Source organism: Sceloporus undulatus, chromosome 2 (assembly GCF_019175285.1).
Source record: "Sceloporus undulatus isolate JIND9_A2432 ecotype Alabama chromosome 2, SceUnd_v1.1, whole genome shotgun sequence".
In the NCBI taxonomy this organism is placed as follows: Eukaryota; Metazoa; Chordata; class Lepidosauria; order Squamata; family Phrynosomatidae; genus Sceloporus; species Sceloporus undulatus.
This window is the reverse complement of record NC_056523.1, coordinates 294,158,031-294,165,995: the sequence shown is the minus strand read 5'-3', so window position 1 is coordinate 294,165,995 and position 7,965 is coordinate 294,158,031. Positions and strand designations below refer to the sequence as shown.

The 7,965-nt window shown below is 41.0% G+C and overlaps 1 protein-coding gene across 1 annotated transcript in view; it reads right to left on the bottom strand.

The window, feature by feature from the left end:
- Window positions 1–7,267, bottom strand: part of CD180 (CD180 molecule) — a 60,837-nt gene extending 53,570 nt beyond the window's left edge. The window contains exon 1 of the mRNA XM_042450942.1: window positions 6,974–7,267. The gene's annotated coding sequence lies outside the window, so the exon portion shown is untranslated. The remainder of the gene's footprint in view (window positions 1–6,973) is intronic.
- Window positions 7,268–7,965: the final 698 nt, after the last annotated feature.

The following is a 7,965-nucleotide window of genomic DNA, read 5'->3' as shown; positions in this document are numbered from 1 at the left end:
TGGAAGGGCCGCCGCCATTTAGTGCGTGACGGGCACGCACTAGGGTTAGGGCGGTGCGGAAGCACCGCCCTTTTATAACCCTAGTGCGTGCTCGTCACGCACTAAAATGCCGGTATGTAACCGGCCATAGTTTTCACAGCCCTATATTCATAATATATTATTGGTACCAATTTCCTGGCTGCACCATGGGTGACCAAGGAGAGAGAGAGAGAGAGAGAGAGAGAGAGAGAGAGAGAGAGTATATATATATGAAAGAATAGATATCTGGCTCCTTTGAAGCCAACTGTGTTGATGCTGGCACTATCAGCTATACTCTGCTTTCTTTTTTGTACCATGTCTATAGAACTCATTGATACCAAGAAAGCCCTGCTTTTCATCACTAGGTATTGTAATTACTTTCACTACTGTTTAAGAGTTGTCAGCCCTGGTTCATTCACTGAGATACCACCACATTTTGATAATGCCCATGTAACTTCAGTTAGTATCTCAGTGGGGCTGGCTCTGTCACTTTCTGTGATGTGCTCTATGGCCATGCCAAAGAACATGTGGTGCCAGGCAGACCAGGGAGAAACATTTCCTTGGTATTAACTGCATGGCTTCTTGTGTAGTAGAAAAGCATATGAGAGAGAGAGAGAGAGAGAGAGAGAGAGAGAGAGAGAGAGAGCTTAGAGCAAACTCTGCCATAATTTTATATGCCTTTATTACACATAGAAGCTTTGATTATATAGAAGCAGAGTTTCTACTTCTGTAAACGAAAATGTTCTTTCCTATATCTGTCATGCCATTCCCCCATCTCTTATGATGTGTAAATTTAAAATAACACACTGTATGTATGTGTTTGTGTGTGTTGAACTAGTTTCAAAAGAAAACTGTTTAAACAGTCTGTCAAATGAAGTAAACTGTAAAGCTGGCCAGAAGACTTAAATAATTCTGCACAGGAAAACAGAGCAGCACATTTAACTATGGTTGTCAAGTGGAGAAAAATATCACAGGTGTGTTGCTTCTTTTTGCATTTACTGTGACAAGAAAACCACAAATTCTGCACCTGGGACATGGAAATTCAGGTCACAGAAAAATGAATCATGTATTCAAGTAACTGACATGCAGAGCCCAGCTTAACTCCATTTCTGGGAAATACAGTGGCTGGTATCATTAACCTTCACAAAAACATTCCCTAGTCACAATCTAGAACTACAATCTAGTTCTACCTGGTACTGTATCTATGGTCAGTGATTCCATTCTTATAGCACTTGGAATTTTATATCAGATGCTAGGCTACTGCACAGAAACATGGAGTGACAGAATCATAGCTACAATGGGCTTGAAGAAAGGGAGAGATTCTAGGTTGGTCCTACAAGAGCTTGACGCTTAGGGCCCTTTCACACTATACAATTAAAGCATTATGATTCCACTTAAACTGCCATGGTGGCTGCATGCTATGGCATCCTGGGGTTTGTAGTTTAGTGAAGCCCTAGAGCTCTTGGACTGAGAATGCTAAATATATTTCCTTAAACCGTGACTCCTGGCATTTCATGTCAGTTGAAGTTGAATTGTAGAGTTACAATTTTGTAGTAAGTAGAGAGATCTTATAGCACCTTTGAGAGTGACTGAAAGAAAGAGGTTGGCAGCATGAGCTTTCAGTGGTGCTTTCTATTATTATTATTATTATTAACCTTTATTTATGAAGCGCTGTAAATTTACACAGCGCTGTACATGCCATTTGGGACGTCCCATTTTAAAAAAGGGGCGTCTCTTATAGACGCCCCTGGGCCTAGTACGGACTCCGTCCGTACAAGATGGCGCCGGCCCTTCTACATGGCCGGCGCCATCTTTGCGTATCGGACGCTGAGCGTCCGTACGCGTCGCGCCGCTTGTGACGTAGCGAGTGCGCCCCTGGCGCCTCGCTACGTCGCAAACGCGACGGAAAAAGAAGCTCCATTTTGGAGCTTCTTTTTCGGTCCGCGCGGGAGTTGGGCCGTGTGAAGGCTCCGGCTCCCCCGCGGACCTACTGGCGGCGGCGGCAGACCTCTGCAAAGCAGCGGTCTGTACCCCGCCATAGACTTAAGTTTCCTTCCTCAGATGCATTTGGGTCCCAGTTTTCCACCAATTCCACTTTCCGACACTCCTCTGGTCCCTAACCCTCAGATAAGGAGGGACTTCCATAATTTTTATACAGGAAGTAATTTCACTCCTATCTCAAGGAAATTAAACCTTTTTTTAGCATACTAGGATGAGAAAATACAAGAGACATGTTCATTTCCCTTTTTTAGAACCTTCATCACTTTCCAAAATGAAACAATATTTGAGTTCCTATTTGCATATGACATTGTCTCATCGATGTTTTCCAAAGACAAAGTAAATACAAATTCCTCCATATTTTCCAAATGCAAGACTGTTTCAAAGACAAAAAACAACAAAATCATGCTGGAGAAAGGTCATTTTAAAACAATTTTATTATACTTCAGTGCCTGTGGGGTTCAGTTGTGTGAGCAAGTTATTATACCACCTGTTTTGCAAAAAGACAATTGTATGTAATTATAGGAGCATAGTGTGAAAAAGATTTTTTTAAAAAACCCCCAACTCTTTCACGTTGTGAATAAAAAAGAATATCCTTTTGAACACTGCAGAAATAAGAATCCATGGAAATGAAATGAACCTTTGCTTTTGAGAAAGTTAATTAATCCCTGGATGGGAGCCACTGTTTTTCTTGAGCTGGTTTTGATTTGAGTTTGGCATTGACAATATTTATACTTTTCTCTAGTAGCGTAACTGAAGTCTTTGAGTCCCTGCTAGGAACAAATATTTCCCATCTATATCCTTGCTTAGTTACTGCTCCCAGTACTGCTTCCAAGAATGCCAACTTGATGGAATAAAAGGACCATTCAGCTGAGGTATGAACGATTGATTCTGAATCCTAGGTCAGCCACAGCACTTGGAGAAGTTGCCTCATTGCACAACCACTCCTCAAACCCAGCAGAGGATTGCCCCCTCCCCAAACCCATAGGTTCAGCTATGGGATGTATTTTTTTTTTTTAAAGGATCATTATTGCTTTCTTTTGGCATCTTAAGTGCTCAGGGCAGGTAAAACAATTTAGAAAAGCACAATGCAAATGAATGTGCTGGAGTGAAATGGTGGCCTTCTACACAATTATAGTATTGTGATTCCACTTTATCTGACATGATTCCTTCCTATGGAATTCTGACTTCAGCAGTTTGTTGTTGATGAGTGCCTTCATCGTTTCTGACCTATGGCATCCCTAAGGCAAACCGACCACAGGGTTTTCTTGGCAATATTTGTTGAAATGGGGTTTGCTTTTGCCTTCCTCTGAGGCTGAGAGAGCATGACTTGCCCAAGGTCATCCAGGAGGTCTCCAGAGTCATAATCCAAAACTCAAACCACTATACTCACATTTTGCAGTTTAGGAGGGGCATTCAGATTTCTCAGCCAGAGAGCTGTCATGCCTCACCACCAACTACAAATTCTAGGATTCTATATGATATAGTCATGACAGTCAAGGAAGCAGCATGGTGCTATAACTGGGAAGTGTGAAAGGGTCCTTGGTGTACATTTAGTTTGGGCTAAATCAACTTAGCTTGTTTCATTTTTGTGTTTTGGTGTATGTTCATTTTTTTTCTTTAAACTCACATGACCAAGCTCACTTTTGATCTGGTTAGCTGTGTCATTCCACATGATTTTCTGTCATTAACATCACTACACTAAGCTTGATGTCAACATGGCACAAAGGGTTTTAAACAATATCATGTTTTTCTCTATGGCTAATTAAATTCAATGATAATTTGGTCAAAGGAAAGCAAGGATAGTGAAGGCAAAGATGGAATTTTGGGACAGAGCCTGAAATGTCTGCTAAGAGGGGAATATAACAATAACTTCATTCAGGTATTTGATAGCTCAGGATACTAACTGCACAAGGCATCTATCCAGAACCCCACTCCATTTCTGTCCCTGAAATACTGCATGCATTGGCCATTCTCTCCAGCTTACATGTGATCAGCATCAGTCTGAAGATACCAATTGCACCATGGCAGGGAAAAAATTGATTCCTAGGGCATAGGGCTAGTCCACATGGATAGCCTCCTTGAATATTTAGTAGCCAGATGTACTGAATGTCTGAATAAGGCTAATATCTTGTAATTTGGTAGACTCAAGCAAAACATGAGCAACAGTATTTGATATGGCTGGCAAAGAGCTGTACATTGTTTTTCATTCACCAACATCTAGCCCCTGCATATATCTTGTTGACATCTCCCTTCATCCACCATCTTGAGGGAGAGAGAGGCAGGCTAGCTCCATCAGGCCTGCCTGGAAGTAGATTAACCATCCATTAAGAAGCCAAGCCCTCCCTCCAGTCCATCTCCCCTGATCCAGGCCTTGGAGGTAGAGAAGAACTGCTGGACCTCATCCCCTTCCCCTCCACCACTCCCTTCTCCTTTTGTATCATGTCTTTTTAGATTGTAAGCCTGAGGGCAGGAAACCGCCTAATTAAAAAGATTGTATGTACAGCGCTGTGTAAATTTACAGCGCTTTATAAATAAAGAATAATAACAACAACAACAACAACAACAACAGTCAGGTTTTGTTTGTTTGTTTGCTTTGCCTAGGTACACAGCTGTGAGAAGCATCATTTCCATTGATATTGCTGAAAAAATCCATAGGATGGAGCAATGGGAAGCGAATCATCCCTGGTGTTACCTCAAAAAGGTGGAAGAACTTGGGGTCCCCATCAACTGTGGCAGCATCTCCTCAAATGTTGGAGGAAATTGTTTAGGTCAAGGAGGCTTGTGAGAGGCTAGGTAGCTTAAGAATCATTTTCACATAACAGTACTAACCTGGGGAGGGGGCTTCATGATTAGTGAATAAAGAAGGTTTTATTTTGGAAATATGGAAGAGTGCAACCAAACACACAATAATATTTCAAACAGACACACCACATAGAGCTAACAAAAACAGGAGATTTAGGGCTGAAGAGGGGTAATTATAGTCTATCCTGCATAACAAGGGGTTGGACTGGATGGCCCTTGTGGTCCCTTCGAACTCATAGGTTCTATGATATTTACCTGTCCGGAAGAGGAAACCATGGAAAGTGGAGTGTGGCTCAGATGGTGTTGGAGGATGACACAGCAAGTGGAAGAGGCTCCCTGTGTACACATGGTCAGGGGAAAGACTGGGGGCAAAGTGTGTGCAAGAAGACTAGATCTCAGCCTGATATTTATAGCTGATATCCTAGCCTTGAGGGTTGGTAGGCGCTATCTTGCAATGCAACAAAGACCTAGTGGTTTTCCCAGAGAATTGACAATTGGATTCCAGAATGACTGGTGGTTTTAACTTTGCAGTAACAAAAACATTGATTGGATTTAAGACAACACCCAAACAGATGGATAGGGAAGTTGGCTGAGAACATGGCAGAAGGTAGGTAGGAAGTGTGATCTTACTTGTTTTTAGTATGATGGGACCTTCTTTGTCTCTAGTGCAAGAGGATATGTGAAATTCTGGTTTGGAGTGGGGGGGGGATACAGTGATCACCTATTTTTGGGCCCATGTGCCCTTCCTGGATGCTGAAAGGACAGATTATTATATACATACATGGGAAAATTTCCTTGTGATCCAAAGATCATTGTGACCTCTTAAGAACATGCCTGGGTCCAGATGTGAAAATATGAAAACCCCCATATACAGTGCAGGTGGTGTTGGGTATGCTAACACTGGCCCCACTGACAATCTAGGGAGATCAGTTCATTCTTCCAAGACAAAGATCCCTGACTTCTGAAGTTTGCTCCCCTCCAAAGAGGCAGCTCAAAACCCAAAGCAGCACTTATTTGTCTGATATTAGGCATTCACGATCTTCTCACCTCTGCAGCTAGTACATCTGCAGGTGTCATTCTGAGAAACATAAACATTTATAACAGTTTTAGAAACAAATGACTGATAGTTTATAGGAAGCATGAAGAACTGGATTTCCAAACTGGGAAGTCTTTGAATCAGTCTAAGTTGGATAGGACTGTGTTCTGATGGCCAAACTACATATTAAAAAGCAATACATATTCTATACAATTAACCTGGTTTTCATCTAAGAATGGAATTTCTTCACAGATAAGTGCCTCAGCAATGAGCTTTGAAAATAAAACCATTTTTGTTTAACTTCTAATAAATAATGATAATAATAATAATAATAATAATAATAATAATAATAATTTTTATTTATGTATCCCACCTCTTCCAAGGATCAAAGCACAATTACATCATTAAAATAATACAATGCAATCGAACAGTCAATAAAATAATAATACTGAATTATACATCCCTTAAATTAGTTCCTTAACATCTCCATATATCAATTCATATACCATCATACTTAGAGAGGGGGGTCTTAATCATCATCTCTATACCAAATCTGATGGGAAAGCCCATCAGAAGACATAATAAACAAACCATACTAAGTGCAATATAGGAAGGTGATGTTATGGCAAGCAAACATCTTTCACAACATGGGTGCACTCACAAAAATACAGTAAGAAATGTTTCAGCTACTTTGACTCTGAGCTAAGGTCTAAAATGAATAATCTGCTTTGTGTATTCTCCTGCTCCTTAACTATCCCACCAGAAAGTCCAGCTTTTCCTGGTCAGATTTCATATCCGGGATTTTTTAAAAGCCCAACATGGATGTGATTGCTTATATTCATACAAATGGATTCTGTTATCAAACAAAAACAGTCCAAATGAATGAATTAAGGGTGAAACTTATATAACAAAAATTTGGTGGCTTGAGTTGTGCAGGAAAAGTAGTGGGAAACCAAGAAATGGTATGGTAGTGATACCATGCACTCTTTGGTGTTCTTTGAACCATTCAAGAAACACCACCAGTCATCTAAAGCTGGCTGATAATTTCTCAGTGGAAGGTTAAGGGCATGGGAAGAATTTAAAACTGAATCTTTTGACAGAGCTTGGAAAACTTACCTTTGGGCACTACAGCTCCTAGTATTTTGCATCCAACATCTTCAGTGGCCATGCTAGAAGGAAGATTTGGTGAGTTATAATAAAAAAATAACTTTTCAGAACTCTGCTCTGTGATGATGGCAAGGGCTAGGCTCCAACCAAGGTATCTCAAATCCATGTCCACTGGCGAAGGCAATGTGAGTTGCATACATTCAGACTGGAAGTTGTGTTTCTTAAACCCTAGCCCAACTCTGTCTTTGCTTAATGTTTGGATTGACCATTGAGGTAGTGCATCAGATTGGCATGCTCCTCGCAACAAAGTTCAGTGTTAGGCACCAGTAATTCCTTCTGGCAAACTTGCTTTGTACTGTTACTTAATTGGTAAAATAAGCTTAATGGTCACCATGTTCTGTAGTAAGAATATTAAATAACATTAGTCTCTGAGGAGTGGGCAGGGCTGAAAGCTGAGAATAGTTAGCAAAAAGAATGTGGGTTTGGTGTGGTTTCTCCCTACTTTATTCTTTCAGTAGGCAAGCCACTTGGCAAGAAGCAGCATGTTAAACTTGAGGGATAAAAATGTGTTAGTCAAACTGCTCCTGCAGTCTCTCTCTTCTCTCTCCTCTCTCTCTCTCTCTCTGCAGGTCTCCATTTCAAGTTTAAAGTAGAGCAGGGGCAAAGAGATTTTCATATGGGGTGTGGAGACAGAACAAATTTCACAGCCAGGTTCAGAAGATCACATTTAATGTTAAATGCTCTGCTTTCCCATCTTTCTCTCCCCCTCCCCCTTTGCAAGAATGTTTATTTTGTTCATTTGTAAGCTGTCCTTAAGGATATGACTCCTTCCAAGTTGGCTGAACAGTCAAATCAAGAAACAATAATAAAATCACAATAAGACAATGTCAAGGGATGAGGATTCATGAGGACTCTTCCTTTAGGGCAGATGGTTTCAGTTGAGCCCAGAGAAGGGGAGGGCAGGAGACATGACAGCTGGGGTAGCCAGGGAAGTCATCTCA